Source organism: Protopterus annectens, chromosome 7.part1, assembly GCF_019279795.1.
Source record: "Protopterus annectens isolate FY-2018-M chromosome 7.part1, PAN1.0, whole genome shotgun sequence".
Classification (NCBI taxonomy): Eukaryota; Metazoa; Chordata; order Ceratodontiformes; family Protopteridae; genus Protopterus; species Protopterus annectens.
Genome location: NC_056740.1, coordinates 263,067,586 through 263,093,763, shown reverse-complemented (window position 1 = coordinate 263,093,763; position 26,178 = coordinate 263,067,586).

The window sequence follows — 26,178 nt, the reverse complement described above, 5'->3', positions numbered from 1 at the left end:
ATGTATGTCTTTGTATAATACGGCAAAGCAGAAAACACCAGCAAAATGCAGTTAAGCACTTTATTTTTTCCTACTAGAACTTGTACAGATTTGACCACATCTGATATAAGCTATTTTTGTCACATGACCATTTGTTTGACCCTCTTTAATCACAAACAGAAGTGTCTATACCAAAAACCAACAAAACAGACAAAACATACAGAAAACAAAAGACTATCCCCGGGATTCATCAAGCTCCGTGCAAGAATAGTGTTATTCTTGCATGGAGCATTCCGTGGCCGTCTAGGACAGCAGCACACCTTGCATATTTTTGAGGGCACGCTGCTATCTGCACTAGATGGCCATGAAACAAGAACGAATGCAGGGGGCATGCCCAAGCAGTGCATGGGCACTGAACACACCCCTTGCACTCAGAAAGTGCTGCATGGCAATCTCTTAGCCATATTGGCAAAATATTAGAGCTTAGCTCTAATATCATGCCAGTATCTCAGTGTCCATGGACACTGAAATGTAAAATAGATAATTTCAGAGTCCATGGACACTGAAATAAAAACAGCAAGAGGAAACAAATACAGGGGGTGTGTCACAGCTTCTGTGACCCCCCCCCCCGTATTGCTAAAGTGCTGTACGGCACTTCTGCATCCTGCAGAAGCAGGAAATGTATGCAAATGCACACACATGCCCCTCAACTGTACAGATTTTCACAGAATGCCAGACTTTAGCCTCATATTTGTGGTCCACTCTCCATGAATGCATGGTTTTCTGACAAAGTAGTGTGAAATCATTAAAGTCCGAAGTCAGAAAATAATGAGAGACATTTGAACCTCAATCATTATACCCTTCAGAATATTCATGCCAATGCAAAGCTCCTGTTATTCTATCAACTTTCTAAGTTAACAAGAGCAATATCTAAAATCTGTCCCTATTTTCCCCCATCAGGTCACTCTTTATCCAGATGTCCCACCCTAAGAGACATACCGTAAAGGAAAATAAAAATAGAACACCATTTCAACTTTTTTTTTCTGTTCCAAATAAAGTTTAAGTGCAGCTCAGCGGGTGTGTGTGCCTCGCAGCTATGCATAGCAGAGTATAGACATCTAAAGGAGCTAAATTGAAATATACAGCCAAAATAGTCAAAGTGGAATAGTATAGTGGTTAGTGCTTTTACTTAACATGCAGGCATTCACGGTTTAAGCCCCAATATTGTCTATTCATTTTCATATGTGAAACAGGACTAAAATATATCATTTTATAAATAGGTAGTGAATAATATGTATTTGTTGACCAGGGTAGTGTAGCCAGTCCAAATGTGAGGTGTCAGTGTTGTACAGATGTGAAATCCACAAATAAACACAAGTGTCCCATACAGTATAGCCACAAAAGAATGTAATGCAATGAAAGCACATAGGGGGATGTCATGGAAGGGAAACATACATATCATAAGATGGCATTACGAAGAAATTGATCCCACAATCCTGATAGTCCATAAAATGAAAGCTGAACATCGCTTAATCATGTGCAGCTATGCTCACCTGGAGTAAACAGCACTTAAACTGTTATGTTTACCAATAATTAGCTTAGCTAAGTGGATTTGTGCACTGGTAAGCAGAGCTTAGTATCTACCTCTGTAAGCAATACTTATCTCAGCTAACTTAGCTCAGCTCAGCATATTCAAAATAGACTAATCACGGCAAAGGGTGGGAATCCAGCCCTACTTAAACCCCACAGGCAGGAATACAACCATAACCAGTTACAGCTGAACACTGCTGCCACCATGGCTGCTGTTGGAGAAGGTGTGTGCTTTCGGGCGCAGTGTTGGGACATTCAGGAGTCCAGGGTCAGGGTTGCACTCTTTGTAAAAAAACCATGAAGGGTGACTGCTGCAAGACCAGTACCAGGGCTCACAATACAAAGCAGAGGCCTGGGACAGTCTCGCTCGTGACCTCATCAGTGCAACTGCCATACCTCGAACTGGTGAGCAGGTCCAGCATCACTATGCTGACTTGAAGCAAAGGAAGAGGGACCTCTTGGAGCAGTGGTTCCAAGATGCACAGGCATGGAATGTCCCAACAGTGTGTAAGTACCACTATCAATTCTCATGTATCAGAGTCCAACCTAAGTATGACATGGAAAGGTATGCATAAATGTTTCTCTATCTCCTGTACAGCTGCAGAAGAGAGGGCTGCAAACTTGGAAGCCCATACCAGCAGGCTGCTAAGGCTGTGTCATGAGGCTGGTGAGTACTAATCTAGCTAGCAGTAGTCAGTGTAAATAAATAGAATGCAGTAGAATGTCACCTGCCAGTAGTTAGCAATGTGTACTCTTTGTAATGAATAAACAAGACATTAGCAGAGTAATACTGATGCACAGGATATATATCAGCAAAAGTGTAACAGTACCTGTCAATAAAACCCTAAACACCAGACTGTTGTGTGTACTTTGGTATATGGTAGCTTTCCATGCTGTAAGGTCTGACTACAGATTATAACTAGTATCTGCCATCCATGAATATCAGAATTACAAGGGAGATTGTCTAAACACCACACTATTATACTGAAAACAGTCAGAAAAAAAACAGCAGTTTCTCAGTAGCTCATTGTGATGAAACATAACCTTGTGTTCTGTTTTTGCACAAACCAACATGATTTGAATCCTGGGAGTGCTATTAAGCTGTATGCATAATCTCATCCAAGAATATGTGAATATGTGTAGAAACAATCAGGTAGTGTTAACAGAAATTTCTTCCACAGGTCTGCCAGGTAAGAAAAATTATAAATGAGCTGTAAGAAGCCTATAATTATACACTATGTACAACACCAACTGTCCAACACCAAGGCTGCAAACGACAGCAAGAGAAGTACGTACACCAAGTAGTCCCCTGCAAGAAATGTCCCTTAAGGGTCATGCTGTCACAGCTAGTGGTCACTGCAGCCAGCACCCAGGGTGACCGATAGAAATCAAGGTGAATTATGCCACTAGCACACACACACACACACACACACACACACACACACACACACACACACACACACACACACACACACACACACACACACACACACACACAGTTGTGACTGCACATATGTAACCTTGACTATGTGAATATGTGTAGAAACAGTCAGGTAGTGTTAACAGATATTTCCTCCACAGGTCTGCCAGGTAAGAAAAGGTATAAATGAGCTGTAAGAAGCCTGTAATTATACACTGTGTACAAACATACCACTGCCCAACCCAAAGCCATAGGTCAATGTAAAGTGAGGTAATACCTGTAGAGTGATGATTAGAGCAATGATCATTAAAGTTGTAAGCACTTCAAGCATATACAGTTGTTAATTGACATCTGTCTCTCTCTCCTCCACTTTATCTGCAGCAATAATCTAAACACATAAATCAATGGGTACGTTTTTCACCAAACCTATTGTTGGGACATGTGTCCTATTTTTCTACAAATATTGAAATGTTTTTCTACTAATGTTCCCTGTTCAAATACTATAATTGGTGGCCTGTTGCTATCAATGTAACCTGCATGCCGTTATAATGCCCACTGTGATTCCATATATGCATGTGTTCTGTTTGCTATGCAACTGTTCCAAATCTATTGTTTTAGGTTAATGGGAATACTCATGCATGCTGTTATAACTAATCCTGGAATATGTTTTTCATGACTACCCAACATATGTTCAATAACTGCAACACCATAGCACATCTGGGAAGGCCGAGCCCAGTGGATCCACCTCTCCCACCTCATCTGGCCATGGCACCGGGCCCCAGCACATCTGGAAACCACCCTGGGACCTCCTTGTCTGCTGGTCCTGCACTGCCTTAGGTTGGAACCACCTCAGGGGAAGGGGTTCATCCCCACAGGACATGGGCGCAGACAGGATACCGTTACCCAAAGCCAGGTCCGGGATCCCATGCATAGCGAGCTCCGCAAGAAATTTGGAGATCTGTTACACCAGCTTGAGGGTCATGTGGTGCATCTAGAGGGTCAGCTTGCCCCTCCTGCTCAGCCCCCAACACAGCTACCTTTGTGGCTGTGAAGATGAAGTGGTGCCTGTCCATGGGTGGGGACCTCAGTCCCACTGTATCCATATGGGGGTTCATGGGCATCCGATTACCTGCCACCCCTCCCTGTCCAAGGTGTTTACCCCCACATATGTCATATACTGCCCCTGTCTGCTGTCTTGTCTGTCTTGTCTGTCTACCTACCCAACCTACATCCCCAGGTATACCTACTATCCTTCCCCAACATCCCACTCTCACCTTAAAAAAAGGGCAATCTGTTCACACAAAAAATGTCACCCCATACATAGCTGTCCATTTTGCACACGTGTCCACTGGACATGTAATCTGGTCTAATTGACTTCACAACACATTATTGCTGTCCTCACCCCTCTCTCAGGGGGTTGAGTGTCTAAATTTACCTCCAAATTCTGTATATATGCACAGCTGTTGCTGTAGAAGAAATGGACAGCTATGGACCTTTCCTACACCCGTCCTGCACATCCCTAGCTATCTTTTATATTGTTTTTCCCACTTTGTGCCTCATTTTTCACCACTTTCCTATCACCCCTTTTTTCTTTTCTTTTAAAGAAATTAGCACAGGGGTAAGTGGGAGTAAGCAGGAGTAAGCGGAAGTAAGCATGTTTGAACGGTGCTAAGTGAAGCTAAATCAGATTAAGGACTTTTAGGGCTAACTGTGTGTAAGCATAGTTAACCATAAGTGAGCATTGCTTACCGCTGCACAAACCTGTTTACAACTGCTTAAAAGTGCCTTAATCACTCTGTATCCAACAGCCCTTGCTCTGCCCAGCAACAAAATAACCAGCACTTACAAGTCTTGAACCCAGGACCCTGCACACCAATCTACCACTAAGCCATCTGAGCTGCAAATATGTGTGATGTTTTATCAAACATATCATTCAGCAGAGTCATTCAACAGCAGGGAAACGATTCTGTAGAATTAGTCAAGCTTTGTATATATATATATATATATATATATATATATATATATATATATATATATATATATATATATATACACACACACACACACACACACAAATGTATATGTGTATGGAAATGCATATACATATGGACAAAAAATACATAATATGTGTAGAGATATACATATAAAATACGTACATTTAGAAATACATTTATATATAGAAAAGTAAATCAATACATACATACATATATATATATATGTACATAAAAAAAAAAAAATATATATATATATATATATATACACATGTACATATACATATATATCAATATATACATATATATATAGACATATTCATATACATACGTATATAAATAAATATATATGTTTACCTCTTACTGTAACAAATATGTCCAAAGGATGTCAAAATGGGGGTCAGTAGGCCCAAAATAGGGACCTCTTTGAAATATTGCCCTTATTCTTCTGTCTCCAGCAGCAACTGTTCTGCCTTGCAGCACAGTTATGAGTCCTGACAACTCTTAAACTCAGGGCCCTGTACACCATAGTCAAAGCAATGTACCACCACATCATGTGAGCTCTACAAAATGCTGGTGCTTTTCCAAACATATCAGTCAATAGAGTCATTCAACAGTAGAGAAAAGATTCTGTAGAATCAGTCAGGTTTTCTATATATACATGTATTTATGTATGGTTCAAATATATATATAGAAAAATATCTAAATACATACACACACACACACACACACACACACACATATATATATATATATATATATATATATATATATATATATATATAAATACATAAATATATCTAAATATATAACAGCTACAAACAAATACAATCTGACAGTCATGCTGCTCAACACTAGAAGTCTAAATTTCAAAAGGCACTCACTCAAAGCACTCCTTATTCACAAAGGATGGACACACATCCAGACTGGTAGCCCAATATAATGCATCACAGACACTGCAGGTGTAGCTAACATAGGGTAAGACACCAATTCAAGTCATAACCTGCTATAGGTCACTCCCAAGAGTCAAACCCCACATTCCTAAGCACCCTGGAGATTATTGCTGTCCAACCTAACACTCTCATACTGGTTGACCTCAACTACCCCTCCATTAACTGTGAAAGCTACTCATGTATCAATGTACTTGCCCAGTGTTTCCTGGAATGCATTAATTCCAATGGCCTGGACCAGCTCATTTCTACACCCACTACAGGTAGCAACATCATTCATTAACCTAGTCAGTACTAACATGGGCGACTGTTGCTGTACACCAGTAGTCAACTCTGCCATGATTAGATTTGACTACAATGTCATCGCCTTAGAAATCCACATCCCTCCCAACCCCTGCAAAGGTAACCCCCATGAAAAACCTTTCCAAAACTAACTTTGGCCTCCAAAAAACACAAGTGGCTATCTTTACAGCACCCATGCAAATGGAGACTAGTTGCATGACCTCCAAATCACACACCAATTCAGTGGGAACACGTACACAAATGCATGGATTCCGCCACACCCAATAGAAGCAAGATGCTCCCCTCCAGAAAAAGGAAGCCAATCTGGTGGTCCCCTGCCCAAACTACTCTACAACAGAAGGAGGAAACTGATATGGAATAATGTGAAGTCCCAAGACTGGAAAAAACCTCTTATCAGCCTCAACAAAAAGATGAGATTTCTCATCAAATACTCTAAAGCTAGCTGTGAAAACAGAATTACAGCACACAGTAAAAACAACCACAAGGCCTCATATAGATATGTAAAGAATCTCCATGGCAATACCAACATGTGCTCTGAGCTACTGCACAATGTTAACTCCTATACTGAGGCAACAGATATTGCCAATATACTGGCACACAGATTCAGTGGCAATTTTACCCCTTTCCCCACCCCAAAGGACCAATCACAATTCCAGTACACTGCCAGGCACTCAATAGTACTGCTGCTTGGGTTAAAACACCACTGTCCAAGCCCAAGAATACAGCTTCTAGTGGACCTGGCAATATCCCCGGCTGTCTTCTGCATAAACTACAGAGTGAACTGGCACCTCACCTGTGTGAACTGTTCAATCACAGCCTCACCTCAGGCTTTGTCCCTACTGACTGGTGCATTGCTGCAGTTATCTCTCTCCACAAAGGAGGAGTGGCTGCAAACCCTGGAAAGTATCACCCCAGTAGCCTGGCAAGGCTATCATGCAAAGCTATGGAATGCATCATCATGGACCTAAGAAACAGGGATATGGGAATCTCCACACTCAGGATCCCACACAGTTTGCTTTTGTGAAGGGTAGATCATGCCTGTTCAATCAACCTGGCCAACTTCTTTGAGTCAGTCACCAGAGCTGTGGATGAAGGCAAGGTGGTTCATGCAGCCTACCTCAATTTGGCCAAGCCCTTTGATAACATTCCCCACTCAGGACTCATGGATAAACTCAAGAAGCTATGGATCAACCCCTATAACAGTAACGGGTCTATATTAGAACATTCAAAGTTTCAAAACTTCGAATGTTCTAATATCGACCCCTATTCAGCAAACGTTTACATCACTGAACATGCAGAACAGCAAATTTTTCCTAGGGAAAAAATTTGCTGTTCCAAAACACATACACACAACACAAGCACACCAAACAAACAGCAATCCACACACATACACCTAAAATCTTACATCTAACCCTACACTAAACAGTACATACACCACTAACTATCCACTTACCTTAACCCAAACCCTAAGGTCCATCACTATCGCACACTCACCTCACCCACACCCTAACCCTAACTCACCTACCCTGCCCTAACCCTCACATCCACACAATCACACACTTAACTGACTCATGCCCTAACCCTAACTCACCTAACCCTCACATCCACACAATCGCACACATACCTAACCTGCGCCCTAACCCTAACTCACCTAACCCATGCCCAATTGCACACTTACCTGAACCTGACCCGTAACTTTCCACCACATAGCTGAAAATAGCGAAGTGACAGAAATGGACAACCAAATTCTTTCCCTCTGAATAAATTTGGTTTTCTGTAGCTTCACTATTTTCAGTGTTCGCTGAATAGGGGTCGATATTAGAACATTCAAAGTTTTGAAACTTCGATGTTCTAATATAGACCCAACAGTAGGTGGGTTGCAAACTGTCTCACAGATAGAACCCACAGTGTGAAAGTAGCTGACCCAAAGTCAGACTGCCAACCAGTCATGAGTGGAGTTCCACAGGGTTCTGTCCTGAGTCTTCTCCTGTTTGGTATCAACTTCTCTGAAGTCCATGCCAACATGAAGGGACTCTGGCTGACAATGTTTTCAGATGATTGCAAGTTGGGAGCTATTAACTACCCAGGTGACATTGACATCCTACAGAAAGATCTCACTGAGACCAATGACTGGTGTCTGAGCAATGGCCTTAAGCTCAATGTCAAAGAATGTGTTGCCGTCCCCCTTTGGGATGTCAAGCACTACAGGGATGTTTCAGCACCAAAAATCAGACACCGATGTGAAAGTGCATAGCTACAACCAATTCCATCACAGTAACAGTCACATACTGGTAGGTCAGGTGAACAGTAGAGTATATGGACCATGTGAAGAAATCCATAATAGTTTTCCAGTTACACACTGCTCTTACATATAGTGGCCCAGTTCTCAGTGTAGTCTAAATCCTGATCATGGTACAGGACACATCTCAGTCTGCCCCTACAAAAGCATACAGCCAATAGTCCAGCATGCACAGTCAGATAAAAAGGAGCCATAACGCTTACATAGCCCAAGTAACATGTACACATGACATGTGTGCACAATTCTGACAGTCTGTCAACAATGGCAAGGCATACACAGACTGCTTAAATATACAGTTCACCTCAGAATGTACAGGTTCAGGACTGATATCTATGGCCTCTTCCCTGTAACATGTCTGTGAGTCTACTACATCACTGGGATGGTAGGAGGAATGAAGGCAAGAATAATGATACTAAATATGTCTGAACCTCATAGTGCATGACATCTGGACAAAGCCTGACTTCATTTGGGGACAGAGGCACAAACACAGGCATGGATTGGACATATTGCTGTCAGAAATTTAGACAGTTGCTGATGTTACTGGGTTTGTTGTAACATATCCTTTATGAGGAATATGAAGTCAGTAATACCAATGGATATTAGTATTTATTGACTGCATTCCCCCAAGTCCCTGACTGATTTTTCAAGGACAACAACTATCTGGGGATAGACAGAACATAAAAGGCAAACATGTGGCCAGTCTGTGGACAGCATGCCAGTGAAGAAGTATGTCAGAGACATATCACTGTCAGATGTGAAGTCACTCACTAAATGCATGTCCACACAAACCCTGTCAACCTACCAACCCACCATGTGTATAACAGCACTGATGGTGACACAGAATCTGTTCACAATTCTGGACATATGTCCCCCCATGTTGTTGTGCTGTCTCCAAATGTCCTGTCCTGTGAAGTATTCCCACCTACTGTCTGTGAATCTGTAGCCCACCACCTCTGTAATGTCCCGCACACAGGCAAGTAAAAGGGCTAAGGCCCACATGAAGGACGTCCCAGTTGTTGGAGCTAGCAGCAATGTCCAGGCCCACAGTACAAAACAATGGGGGCACCTACATAGTTGTATAACCTTAGCACTACCTAACATCTGCACATCTGCACAGATGTCAGATAGAAAGTGGACAGCAAACATGTTATGCATTAGGATGAATGTCCTGAAGGATAGACGTCTGAAACTGAAATGTATACCATTACTACATGACAGCAGTCCTCAATGACATGGCCAAAAAACATAGTACTCTACAGTTAATATAATAATACCATATTAATATCCAATAGGAAATACATATAAACATACAGCTGAAACACAAAGAACAAGATAGTGTAGCACTCAAAGTCCCAGCTCTACATGCAGAGGTGCATGGTTGGAGTACTACAATAGGCAATCTAATCGTACATGGAAAAGTAGTGTCAAAAGTACTAATTTCATAATACAATATGTGTGGAATCATATTCATCAACCAGTGTACTGTAGCTGGTGTAACATACAAGTGTGAGTGCATATAACATGTGATACTACCCATGTATAAAAAAATAACAAAAATAAAAAAATTGTGATACTACCCATGTATACCCAAGTGTCCTGTACAGTATAGTCACATCCCTTGCTACTGTAATAAGAGCACATAAAAGCATGTTATGTACAGGAAATTAAATAAACTTATTACATGATGTCATTACTCTATTTGTTGAGACTGGAAGGTGAGCAATGGTTACCAGGGCTGAGCTATGCTTAGCAGGTTTGCACATTGCTTAAATGTGAATGATAACCAGTAATTAGCTCTCCTAAACATATTTGTGCACTGGTAAGCGTTGGTAAGTGAAGCCTACACAGTTTAAGCGCCTATCAATTTAACCATGTTTTAGCACTACTTAGCATCGTGCAAACCCACACAAACCTGCTTACAACTGCTTAAAAGTGCCTTAGTCAGCCCCTGGGCTATACACCACAGTCACAGCAATATACCACTAGGCCATCTTAGCTGTGAGATGTTACGATGTTTTTTACAACATATCATGCAGTACAGTCAGTTTACAATAGGAAAGACACACTGTGCAGTGAGGAATGATTGTTATCTACAAATATATACATGAAAAAAAATTTACATATATAGAGGGATAGATAGATATATGTGGAGATACAGATATATGTATAACAATATATTGATATATTACCAACAAATACTGAAGTGTATGTGTATATCTATATATATATATATATATATATATATATATATATATATATATATATATATATGTACATACATGTCTCTAAGTGCCCATACAAACATATGCTGCTGATAGACCACCCATAACTGGGGCAGCATGCACAGTTGGAAACAGAAGGACCCATTACACTCACATCTGACCCTCCCTATCCAAATAATAAGTGAACAGTGCACTGCTACAAAATCATGATAGGCCATACACAATGGCCAAACATAAACAGTGACCTCTTAGCAAAACAACTACAATGAGTGAAGATAGTAAACAAAAATAGAAACAGCCATTAATTCACACAAGTCCATTTTACTCTGATGTCTTTGCCAAAGCCTTCAAGGAGTAACACATTACAAGAAATACTTGACTTAATTAGAAGCAATTAACACTTAAGTACATTTAAATACACAGCCTCCAATTACACTCATCATTCAGCCCCCTATGGGATAAAGTATCAAATTTAAAAACATAAATTGATTCTGTACATAATTGTTCTTTTATGACTGTTTGATCAAACTGAGAAACAGACTTTTTCCCAAGCAGTACCTTGTAACCCACTACACTTAATTACATGTATATACACAGCCTCCAATTACAATACTCATTTAACCCCTAGGGGATAAAGTATCACATTTAAGAATTTAAACTGATTCTGTATATAACAAATGTTCTTTTATGACTATCAGCACATGGTGAAAATTATTAAAAAGTACAGCTATAGAACTGTCTTCTTTCTCATCAGTAATATGTCTTACATGTTCTAACAGCCTAGTTTTAAAACACTTGTCACTCTCCCCCACATAAAATATGTTACAAGGGCATCTAAGAGCATTCTCCATACACCACTGTCTTGAATGTACAGAGTCCCACATGTTGTCCACCCTTTCCCCTCAGCAGGAATGACAGAACAAAATAATGGTAAACCCTACCTATCAACCTCCTACTGTATGGCATCTGTACAAAGCCTGACATAATTTGGGACAGAGGCCCAAAAACATGGCCATACTTGAATATTGCTGTTATATACTGTGAAAATTGCTGTTGTTACAGGGTTTGTTGTAACATATCTTTTCTGAGGGATATAAAGTCTGAAACGCAAATGGATGTTAGCATTTACTGACCGCAATTACCAGAGTATGCTACTGATTTGCCAAGGACAACACCTGTCTGTGGAACAGACCAAACATAACAGGCAAACCTCTGGCCATTATGTGGACAGGCCCTACAGTTGAGAGCTATGCAGACACAGAACTTTGTCAGACTGAAACCCATGCAGAGGTAGCATGTTCAGACAAGCCCTATTTAAAATGCAGTATTCAAAACATATAACAGCACTACTCACATTCTGCCCCTAAGTCTTGAATTTTCTCAACCATTTAGTTGGCTTCTCTCCACAGGTCTTGTTCTAAAAGATATTAGCTCACACACCTTCAGGATGTCTTCCTCACAGGTAAGGGAAAGGGCCAACACCCACATGGAGTACTCAGTTATAGGACTGTGTTGCCATAACATTGACTATTGGAATAACTACACAGCTGCTCTGCATGCAATCAGCAGCTGGGGAACACTAATTGGTGCTCAGGCCATCACATGGTCATGAGCATTGCCTACAAAAGACAAGCTGCCATCTGTTCAAACCACATCTGTCATAGACAGCCCATCAGTGCAAAGCTGAAGTGGTGTGATAAAAAAATGATATATCTGTAAACAATCCAGAAAAGAAAAAGAAAAGATATGTGGAACAAGTAAGCATGTAACTGAATGCAGTAGGTGGTCTGTAATAATGGAAAATAGGGGTTTGAAAGCATATGTTTCAACAAGACTTGCTGTACTGATGTACTGCTGAACAGCACTGATGGCCAGAACATGTGGCTCTGTCTGTAGTGACTAGGCCAGCTACTAGGATGTTGTACATATCCATACGTTACCTGTGTATATAACTATGATACACATTTTGCCTTGTAAATATAAGACACCTATACATGGTATTTGCAGAGTAAAGTACTGTTGCAGATGTGTGTGTTGAACTGCATGTTATATATTGAGTTCATACCAGTCAACTGTTCAGTGTTCTGCACACTGACCATATGTGTGCCTCATATTTGTAGTCATTTACCCATAGAGTTGTGATATGTCTGTCAAATCCTTGCCAAATCTGTGAGGACTGACATTACAACATCCCCCTTCATTGTCCTCTAGTGTTTCCCATTTGGGATTGCCACAGTGGATCATCTGTTGCCATTTCTGTCTGTCCTCTGAACCTCTCACACCAAACACCTACATGTCCTCTCTCACCACATCCAGAAACCTTATCTGAGGCCTTCCTCTCTTCCTCTTACCTGGCAGCTACATCCTTACCATCGTCTTCCCAGTATACTCAGCACCCCTCCTCAGCACATGTCCAAACTGATGTAATGCTGCCTCTCCAACTTTGTCTCATATCCATCCAACAGGGCTTGAGCCTGTCATATACACATTGCTAAACCTGTGCACCCATGTCACACCCAGTGCAAATCATAACATCTGTAACTCTGACATGTGCAGCTCTGACCTTTTTGCCAATGCTGCTGTCTCCAACCCATATAACATAGGTGCTCTCATTAACCTTTTGTAGACCTTACATATCATGTTTACTGGTACTCGTCTGTCACATATCACTCCTAACAGTCTTCTCCACCCTCTCCATCCTGCCTGTATGCTCTTCTTCACCTGTCCTCCATAGTCCTCATTACTCTGAAATGTTGATCCCAATCATTTGAACACATCCACCTTTGCCAACTGTACTCCATGCATCCTCAACATTCCACTATCCTCCCCCTTATTCACACACATATATTCTGTCCTAGTGCTGCTGACCTTCATTCCTCTTCTCTCTAGAGCATATGTCCACCTCTCCAGGGTCTCCAAAAGCTGTTCCCTACTCTCAATACAGATCACAGTGTCGTCTGCAAACAGCATAGTCTATGCGCACTCCCGTATGATCTTGTCTGTCAACCTGTCCATCACCATTGCAAATCAGAAAGGGCTCACACCTGATCCTTGATGTCATCCCACCTCCAACTTAAACACATCCATCAATCCCAATTCAGACCTCAATGCTGTCACACCACCCTTGTACATATCCTGTACCACTCTTACATATATCTCTTCCACTCATGAGTTTATCATACAGTACCACAACTCCTGTCTAGGCATCCTTTCATATGCATTCAGAGAGACACAGATCAACTCCTGACCTTCTCTGTATTCCACCAGTAACAGTCTCAGAGCAAACATCACATCGGTAGTGTCATTTCCATGAATGAAACCATACTTCTGACAAGTACTCCTCACCTCCCTGTGTAACCTAGCTTTCACTACTCTTACCCATAACTTCATGCTGTGACTGGTCAATGTCATTCCTCTGTAGTTATCACAGCTCTGCACATCAACCTCATTCTTAACACTGTACCCAAGCACTTTCTCTCCACTCCTCATGCAACCTCACACTTCCCAAGATATCAGTAAACAGTCTGGCTAACACACCACTGCCATTTCTGATAAACAACCCCCTTCTTCCACAGGTGTGTAATGTGGACCAACAGGCTTGCAAGTATTCATCCTCTCCATAGCTATCCTTACATCCTCCTTGTTAAGCCATTGCACTTCCTGATTCACCATACCCACATCATCCAACCTTCTCTGTCTCATTCTCTGCATTTATCAGCCTCTCAAAGTACACTGTCCATGTGCTCAACACACTCTCCTCACTTGTGAGTACATATAATTCATCATCCTTTATCACCCTTATCTGCTGAACATATTTCCTAACTCAGTGCATCTGTCCAGCCAATTGGTACAATTCCTGTTAGCCCTCCTTAGTGTCCAACCTGTCATATAACTCTTCATATGCCCATCCTCAGCCTTTGCTACCTCTCTCTCTTTGCCATGCACATCATCTCCTCATACTCCTGCCTACTTTCCTCATCTCTCTGACAATCCCACTCCTCCTTCTTCCCCAACATCTGTCTCTATATACTGTCTAGTACTTTCTCAATCCACCAACAGGTGTCCTGGTACTGCTTCCTCCATCCACATGGCACTCCAAGCACCCATCTAGGTGTCTCCCTTACCAACTCTACTGTACTTAACCAGATATTTGTTAGATTGTCACTGCCACCCAGTGCCTATCTCAACTCTTCCCTGAACTCCACCTCACAATCACCTTTTTCCAATTCACACCATTTGATCCAGAGACTCCTCCTCTTCTCGATCACCAACATCATCTTACAGACCAACATTCGCTGCTGCCTAAATACACTTTCCCCTATCACCACTTTACAGTCTCCAAGCTCCTTCAAACTGGCTCTCCTACACTGGATATATTCCACCTGTTTGCACCTTACTCCACTCTTGTATGTTACCCTATGCTCTTCCCTCATGTTATAGTACGTATTTACCACAGCCATGTACATCCTGTTTGTAAAATCCATTGCCATCTCACCATCTCCACTCCTTTTAACACCATACATACCCATCAATTCCCCATCCCCTGTGTTCCTTTCACCAACATGCCCATTGACATCTGCTGCAATGACCAGTCTGTCACCCTTGGGTACAGTCATTGCCACATCATCCAACTAATGTGACATTACTCTTTCTCATCCATCACACAAACAACTTGCATAGCATATGCACTAACAACAGTCATCATGACACCATCAGCTTACAGCTTCAGAAACATCAATCTATCAGATACTTAAGTCATCCTCCAAATACACTCTTGGCATACTGTTCCTTCAGCAGAAGCCCTACCCCCTTCCTCCTCCAGTCCACAATTGTGATCTGTCTACCATACAACCAGCCATAATTCCCTTCCATGTGGTCTGTTGCACACACACAATATATGTAACATCCCCTGGCCATCATATCAGATAGCTGGTCCCTATACCAGTCATACTGCCAACATTAACAATTCTTGCCCACAAAACCACCCTCCTACCCTTTTTCCTCTCTTCCTGCCATATGACTGTTGGACATCCTCCTGGGGATGCCCGTCAGTGCAAAGGCTACTGTGCTGTTGAATGACTCAAGTATGTTACAGTGATATTGGCACACTGTCACTGATTTTGTCCCATTACACCCATGTATGCATGGCATCCTATGGATGTCCTGCTGTAACAGGTTTAGAGGGATAACTGAACAGCAAGAGTGTGAATACAGTGTGCAATACTGACATAGAACAGACATGTATATGAGATATTACCTATGCACATGTCAGCATGAGTATGTCTATGTGTCCAGCTTATGAAAACAGACATGGGATGCAAAATGTCAGTTAAAAAAGCTATACATGTGGTACATGTGTATAATCTTAGTTACTGTGCACCCAAAAGAGTGACATTTCTACAGCTACTGGTTGTTGCATTGCCCTGCCACAGACATGGTTAGTACAATAAGCATGATTATCTTTACTAAACTGGAGAGGTGTCCAACTGTGTTATGACTTTGTGGCCATGCCCACTACAACCAACTGACTGAACACATACATGGCTGTATGGACTCAGCAATACCTTACTTGTCATACCTGCCTCCACCAAACTAGAGTAATCCGCTTTGCTGGACAGCAGCATTACACAAACCACAGACTTGGTCCCTATAGTGGCTGTACAGGGCAAAGTAGGTACAGGAACCAACCTGGCATCAAGTCAGCCATTGTCTGAACAAGCATACAAGGTCACAGGTGGACATCCACCAAGGACAATCACAAGGCCATCTTCCCATATGTCTGCAATCTCAGCGGCAACAAACAAACCCAACCTGTACTGGGGGCCAATCAGATCACATACACACACAACATAGCTACAGGCAACCTGATGCAGATAGGGTTAGGGCAAACATCCCCCCCTGGCTCAGCATCAATATAGGTGGATATGTACTGCACCCACACCCCTCCCCTCATCACCATTGAGCAGGTACATATTGCCTACTGAAAGGCAACACATGTAAGTCTCCATGGGACATCATATCATCCCTGTCTGCATCCTACATGAACTCAGGCATGTGCTTCCAGCTGCATTACACACTGTAGTCACACCAAGCCGCAGCACCATCCACACACCATTCGCATGTAAGATGGCTAATGTCATCCATTTTGCACAGACCTGAATGAGGAATGACGGATTATGCAATCAACTTGCCCTCACTGGAGGCAATATGACTCATCAGGACCAGGAGTGCAATACAAGCTGATACTGTGCTAATAGATTACAGGGGTATGGTGTGGTTGTGATTGGTGGCTACTGGTATGGCTGTGAGTGTTGGCTACTGGTATTCAAGGTACATGTGTAGGTACTGGACATACTGTTGCCAAATGTATGGGGTCCTGTGATGTGTTTCCATGTTAGTGTCTACCAGGTACAATGTCACATCACCAGCGGGAAACCTTTTCACCAGTGGAATGCAATCTGATAATGGAAGCTATAATACAGAACCACACAGTACTGTTGGACCGAAGCCAGCAACATCTGTGAGAGAGGACCACCCTGTGGGATGACCCTGTCCGCAAGGTAAATTAGGTGGGTCTGCACACACGTACACATGAGCAGTTGCGGCATCATGCCACCAACCTCATATGCCATGCCTGGCAAAGGGCTGCTGCTGTGGCCATAACCACAAGTGAGAACCCAGCCATGCAGCTCCCACTGACACCAAATGAGGAGCTCCTTGCCAAACTTGGGCCACCCATCACAATACAACACCAGGGTACAAAGCCCCACTTGCTGAAGGTGGGTGGCATCCACACAATGGACAAGGAATGTGCAGGTAAGGTCCCAGTGGGGATTAGTAGACTACTGCATGATACATACTTATATCTGTACAGTAACTACATATATGTGCCAGGTCAGATTGCAGTTATGGATGGGGATTTATAATGCACAGACGTACAACTCTATGGTGAAGGACAGCAAATTGTGTAGTATTGGGTGCTGTACTGTAAATGTGCAGACATGCTGCATCCATCCTTTACCAAGGGCACATGAGAGTCTGCTGACAATACCTCTCTCCCACAACTACATAGGTCATTCTAGTCTGCATACTGGACAGCAGCCTGAAGCTGGTGAGCATGGAATTGTTCACTTGTGCTTTGGCAATACCCCAGGCATGTGGAGGGCATGTATGTTACCATGCACACAGCTATGACTAATAGCCATATTGCTTTGTGTGTATGTTTACTTGTGGTGGGGTTAATTGCATTGCATCACGGTGGTCACCACAGGGGCCTATCTGAAGAGAATTTAACATTCCTGTAGCATACCTCACAACCTGTCAGTGCAAGACGTCTGGACAGACACCAGTAAAATGTGTTGGACAAACTGACTAAGGTAGGGACATGTGTGAAAAATTACTGCTATACAGTGGATATAAAATGTATACACACACCTGTTAAGATGACATTGTTTCTGCTATATACTGATTGAGACCACAATATGTCAGTCCACACCTTTCCCAACCTTTAATGTGACCCATGACATGAACAATTCACTTATAACACCAAGCATCTGGACTCATGTATTGCACCTACTGGCCTGGACAAGTGTGAGGGTAGCAGACATTGTATCAGTATGCTGTTTCAGTCAGGTATGATACTTGCTGCTGCCATATGTGTCAGTACATTCACTGTGACCTGTTTGGCAACTATATCACATACATGGGCATTGTTAAGGCAGACAGAGCACTAATATGGTTCCAAACATCTGGATGTTCCAGACACATCTGTACAGAGGATTGATATGTTCTTTACAATGGTTTCATATGCTGCATGTGAGGCAGATGCCATTACCACACAATATAAAGTAATGGCATCAGGAGGTGGTTACCTGCCATGTATGATACACACATCAAAATGGTATCAGCTACACAATATATGATCCACACACACAACAGTATTGAGATTATAACTCCTACCTATCTATTTATGTCTACTATAGTGTTATGCAGTTATCAGATGCGTCACAGAGCTTATACAATTTCACCTCCTCCAAAGGTACTTGTAAGGTAAATGACATCAACAGGACTACTAAATTAGGATGAGTATGGTGGTACACAACTCAAAATGGTATAACCTTCACAGTACATGATTCTCACACAAACACAAACAGTTGCCAGTATTGAGATTAGAACTCCTGCCTATCTAGTTATTTGTATTATGGTATTATGCAGTTAACAGATGTGCCATGAAGCTTACAGAATTTCACCTTCTCCAAAGATACTTCTAAGGTGAATGACAACAACAGCAGTAGTAAAGTAGGGTGGGGGAGTGTAAAGGGTGGTACACAACTCAAAATTGAATAAGCCACACAGTAGCTGATTCACAAACACACAGTTGCTAGTATTGGTATTAGAACTCCTGCCTATCTAGTTATTTCTACTATAGTGTTATGCAGTTATCAGACATGCCAGGGAGCTTATACAGCTTCATTTACTCCAAAGGTACTTCTAAGGTGAATGGCATCAACAGGACTACTAAATTCGAGTGAAGGGAAGTGTAAAGGGTAGTACACAAATCAAAAATTGTATAACCCACACAGTACATGAATCTCACACACATACGTACAGTTGCCAGTATTGGGATTAAAACTCCTGCATATCTAGTTAGTTCTACTACAGTGTTATGCAGTTATCAGATGCACCACAGAGCATATACAATTTCACCTAGTCCAAAGGTACTTCTAAGGTAAATGACATCAACAGGACTACTAAATTATTGGAGTGAGGAGAAGTGTAAAGGGTGGTACACAAGTCAAAAAATGGTATAATCCACATAGTACATGATTCACACATACACACACACACACACACACACACACACACACACACACACACACACACACACACACACACACACACACACACACATCACTTACCAGTATTGAGATTAGACCTCCTGCCTATCCAGTTATTTGTACTATAGTGTTACCCAGTTACTGCGCATGCTACATAGCTTACTTGGCTTACAAGTGGCCAAAGGTGCTGATAACTGCATAGCTGAAGTAAAGTATTACAGGTGGCAGAAGTCTGCCTTCAGTTTCTCCTTTACATCTTGCTAGTTCTTTATGTCTTGCATTTCAAATAGCATTATAGCTTTGCACTAACCTGGGGCATTTGTCCATTCTGATGCACTGTTGCAACTGCCTCATGTACACAGACAACCCTCTCCTCTACACTCCAAACACTCAGACCAGTAAGAGTTACCCTTATATCACCAAATGTGGAAATCTGCAGTCTCCAGCAAAGACTGGACTAGCTGGTCAAGAGGATAAGATCAACTCCTGCACCACAGCATGTGGAATACATAGCTCACCACAACACCCACTATGACAACCCTGACATACAGTGAAAAGCCACACACCTACCTTCACAGAGGCACTCAATGGACATTTATACAAACAGCACAGACCAGCAAGACAGACACCCACCTCAGACACCATGACATAGCACATGCCAAAGGACACATATGTCACCTACACAGTGTGCCCCTCAACCTAAGCTCCTAAGGCTGACCACCTTGCACAATACAGTGATCATGGGTGACTCAGTACTGCGGCACACACAGATGTCACACTCACTAAGTTAATTATGGAGGTGGTAACACCCAACTGTCTATCATATGCCAACATCCAACACATGACACACCCAGTCAGGACACTCCACAACAACTACAAGTATCACTCTGTCATCATCCATGTGAGTGTGAATGACCTGAGACACACCTCCCTGGACTACATGACAAGCTACATGGTTGAACTCTCAGATTATGTGGTCCAAACAGGTGTAACAGTAGTCCTGAGCAGTATACTGCTGTCACCCCAGAATGATACTGCAGTAATATCAACATATAATTGACTGCAACATTGGCTTACATGTTGTATGTCATTCTAAGGGGATCCAGTATCTCTCTGCTTGGGATAACATGATTGACAGACCTCAGTGCCTTGCCAGAGATGTCCTAAATCTGTCAGCCCTGGGTTTCCAAGTACAGGGTAAGTGTCTTGCCACCCCCTAGAATGCCTTATTATGCAGTGTTCCAAATCAAATTACCACCATAACAGCTAGACATGTATGCAATCTGAGGGTCATGCTGCTCAACAGTAGGCATCTAACTGTCAAGATGCAATCACTCAAAGTACTCCTCAGAGTGGAGGACATTGACATTCATGCTGTAACAGAGAGATGGTTCACAGCAGCAGACAGAAGCCCTGCACTAACAGGCTATGATGTATTCCACAGCTGTCAGCTCCCAAACATGGACTACACCTCCACAGGTGGTGTTGTCTCCATATTCATAATGGATATGCACACCTCCAGACTAGTATCCCAGCGTAATTCATCAGAGGTACTTCCGGTATAACTGACTTTGGGTAATGGTGCAATCCACACCATAGCCTGCTATCGGTCCTCATCTATGTCCCTAGACTGTCAATGCACATTCCTCAACACCCTGGCATCTATGAAGGTCCAACCCAACACTGACATAGTAGGAGACTTCAACTACCCGTCCATCACCTGGGGAAAGTAGTCAAGCACCAGAACATTGGCCCAATGCTTCATGGAATTCATCACTTCCAATGGCATGGACCAGCTCATACTGACCCCCAGTAGAGGATGCAACAACCTTGACCTGCATTGATTGTTTACCTATGGGGTTGTTGCTCAACCACAGTTGTCAATCCATACCTGGTCAGATCCAAACATGATGTAATCAACATGGAGCTCAACATCTCATCCACACCCCCCACAATGGAAACCACCTTGCAAAACCCTCCAAAGCTGACTTTGCAGTCATAAAAACAGGGGTGAATTACTTCACTGCACCCATGGCAATGGGAAATAGCTGCATGACTGTCAAATCATACAAATATGCACTGCACAAAGATGTACATAGATGCATGGTACTAGCCATAGCCAACAGAACCCAGACACTGTCCTCCAAACACTGGGAGCCAATGTGATGAGCCCCTGCCATTACTAAAGTGTACAACCGAAGGAGGATACTGTTGCAGAGAAAGGTGGTGTCCCAAGACTTCTGAACCCCCTTATTAGCCTCGAACATAACTTGGGATCCCTCTTGGAATCACCTACAGGCAGCTAAGTAGGCAGAATTGCAGCAGACACTGATGACAATCACAAAAGCCTTTGATAGTTATATCAACAACCTCCACAGCAATAACCAAAAGTGCTGTGAGTTACTGCACAATGCTAATTCCTATCCTGAGGCAACATATATTGGCCACAGTCTTGCCAACACATTCAGTGCCAGCTTTACCCCTGTCTCCCCTCCAAGGGGGCAATCACAATGGCAGATGAATGCCAAGCACCCAGCACTACTGCAGGCCAGGTTAGTCCTGCATTGTCCACAGGCAAGAATACAGATTCCATCGGACCCCAACATATCTGTGGATGTGTTCTACATGACATACAAAGAGACCTGGCACCACATCTCTGTGCCCTGGTCAGTCACAGCCTTACCTCAGACTTTGTCCTTCCAAAATAGCACATTGCTACAGTCATCCATCTCCATAAAGGGGTAGCATCTACAGACCCTGGGGATTATTTGGCCCTTAGCCTGACAAGTCTACTATGTACGGGTATGGACCGCATCATCAGGGACCTGATTGGCCAAGATATGGGTGATCTCCTACCTCTGGACCCCACACAGTTTGGCTTTGTGAATGGCAGATCATGCCTGCTCAACCTGGTTGACGTCTTTGAGTGAGTCACCAGGGCTGTGTATGACAGTAAGGCACTGCATACAGCCTACCTCAACCTGGCCAAGGCTTCTGATACCATTCCTCAGTCAGGGATTATTGATAAACCCAACAAACTAGGCATCGATCCCTATATCAGTGGGTGGTTTGCAAACTGGCAAGCAGTCAATAGTGGAGTCCCACAGGGATCAGTACTGGATAGTGTCCTGTACAGCATCTACTTCTCAGGAGTCCATTTCAACACAGAGGAACTCTGGCTGGCCAAGTTCACAGAAGACTGCAAGCTGGGACCTATCATGAACTCCACAAATGATGCAGACATCCTTCAGAAAGGCCTTACTGAGACCAATGAGTGGTGTGGAAACCATGGCCAGAAGCTTAACACCACAAAATACATCATCATCCCCTTTGGTAAAACACTCAGTTCAAAGTAAGTACCACATCAATGGGAGCCCAATGAACACTGTAGGCATTATAAGAGATCTGGGGACACAGGTTGACAGCAATGTCTCCTTCAAGCGCCACATTGCCACTGTGATCAGGAAGTCCTTCCATATGGCACATTGCATTACCAAGGGTTTTGCATCCAGGATGACAGCGGTAATGATCTCTGTCTACTATTCCCTCATTAGACCACACCTCAAGCATTATGGCCCATTTGCCATGTACCTCACTAGACACCTGCTATAACTGGAGAGGCTACAGAAGCACCTCACAAATGGGGTTCCTAGGCATTAAACACACATCCTACACAGACAGACTCAGAAGACCCAAGCTATTCTCTGTGTAATACCACCTAATTAGCAGCTATCTGTGCTTGACTTACAAAGCCATGTCTGACCCAGCTGGTTTAGAAATGCTACATATAAATCCACCCACACTACACACTGCAAAGACTTCTACCTCAGTACCACAATCACAACATGCTGGTGGGACAGGTCCCTCACCAAGAGACTGCACATGCCCTGGAATACACTTCCCATACATATCACGCAGAGCACCTAGCTGACCCTGTTCCAGAGAAATCTTGATGAGTGGATGGGTAATAGACAGTTCAACTCAAGGATCATTGCAGTGGCTATACTTGATATGGGCACTGGGAAGTAACATAGGGTGGCACAATGGCAGGGCCCTTCTATGTGCTAGGCTTGTTAAGGTTCCAGGGCCATTAGCCTACTGCACACTTGTGAACCTACAAAGGGAATGACATCAGCAGGGCTGACAAAGTAGTGCAATGGGTGTTAAACTTATGAAAGTACTTTGTCCTACAAACAGACACACATACACACACACACACGCACTCACACACACACACACACACACACACACACACACACACACACACACACACACACACACACACACACACACACACACACACACACACTTGCCAGATGTGAGAGTAGAACCCCTACCTAACTAGTGATTTGTACCACGAATAACCTTAAATGAACATTAAACAGATCCAAACTAACCTCATTCAAGTGCACTCCATCCATTCTAAACCAAACTGGGTCACTATCATCAAAATCCCTATGCCCTACTGTATGCATCCCCAAAACAACCAACTGCCATAGCACCCTACAATTAATCAACCTCTGAGCCTGCTCTAGCACCATAAAACTAGCAACATTCTTCCAACACAAGCATAGGACTATCTCAAACCAAACTATGTACATGCCTGGATATAGCCTTTGCAACATAACCAAATACTCCATTATCCTATACACCAGCTGTTTCTTAGGAATTATTCCCAAGTCATTACCAGCCAAATGTATCACTAATACTCAAAGAACCCCCCCCGGATGACTGTATAAATGCAACCTCATCCAAAAGCTTAATTCAGTTAAGACCTCTAAAATCATGCCACCTGACTGTCCAGCCAAAATGGTGCAAACCCAGTTCCTTGCCATCCTTCCTAACAGTAGCCCTCTTTGCCACCCAATGAATATATGAATGGCCCAAGATGCAAATCTCCTTTCCTAAATAAAAAAATAATATTAAACCAATTGAATCCATTACCTAATAAGATAAAAAGGCATTTGAAGACAACCAACCCACTCTCCTAATGACTTCAACTGATCTACCTTCCCATGCTAAATCCAAAGCCCTACCAATATAAAAAGAATGAGTGGAAAACTTCTAACCCAGAAAACCCATGCAATGCAAATTTATTCTTATTACATATAAAAACTGATTACCCATTAACATCTTACCTCTCTCAAACAAAAAACAAGTCCTGAGGGCTCCCCATGAGTCTGCATCAATCTCACAACCCATCCCAAAGCTCATCACTCCTATTTTTCACAAGAACAATCTGTGAGCCCTTTGCTAATGGATCGATTTTAGACCTACGTAACCAAATGTGCACTGACACTGACAAAACCATGACATCTTTCGAAATTAATGACAGTAACAGTTCTGATACCCAGAATGCCCCAAAATGCATCCATAAACACAAAGTCACCCACAAAACATAATCCACTGACTCACCCTCCACGAAAGCTAAACCCTTCAATAAAACCTTCAAAACCTGCCTAGTCAACAGCCAACGCATATCCATATTCACATCAACTGCCCTACCCCATCCTCTCAACATATGCCCCACTACCCAGGACTTTGTGAAATCATGCAGCTCAGCTACCTGGGTAAATATATTAATTGCAGCCAAGTCCACCTTGACCAACTGCACCACTTTACCTTGCTCCCAAGCCCAAACCAAGTATCGCAATAACAGTTCCTCCAGCCAAACCCCTTCATCCGCAGACAACTGTAAAATAAATTTATCAAAGAGATATAATGCCCTACTATACACTGTCCTGGTAGACACTGCTCAGGATTGCTGCACCAACCACCTAATTACTTCAACACAAGATGCCAAACCTCATCTGGCAACACCATCGGCTCTTCCTCTTCCCCCGGGACCAACTGTCAAAACCTGGCAAATAGAAATAGAGACAAACTGTAAGCAATCTCATTATTAACTCCTGCCACATGCACACCTGTAAAAATAATTGATTAACAAACTCTGCAGACTCTACAAAATTAACTTATGTAAGACTAACAACAACAATTCAGAAATTGCAGTCTTTGCTTGCAAACCTCACACCACCGCCATATTGTCCAAATTAAAAATTACCCTCTTTCCCTTCAACCACACCTGCCAAACTACCGACACAACCCAAATTGGCATTAACTCCCAAAGGCAACATCCCTTTTCCACTCATCCTGCCACTCTGCGGCCAATGAGCCAAAAACCATTCCCAGTCAAAAGATTTACCCATTCCAATACTCCCAGATGCATCTGTAAACAAATGCAGTTAATCTTGACCTATCCAATCCATTTGGCAAAAGGAAACACCATTAAACTGCTTCAAAAAGGACAGCTACATTACCAAATCAGCCTGAACCAAATTTCCAATCCTGACCTAGTGATGTTTGCTCTTCAAAGACCACTGACCTATAAAAAGTATGCCCTGGATGAACCGTCCAACATGCAAAATTTAAAAGCCCCAACAGCTCTATAACCTCCCTAATCTGCACCTTATCCTTGCACTACCCACCCAATCTTCTCCTTCAAATGGGCTATCTAATCAGTTGGCAATCAAAACAACTCTCATTCTGCATCCACCAATAAACCCAAGAAATCCATGCCTTAACTGGGC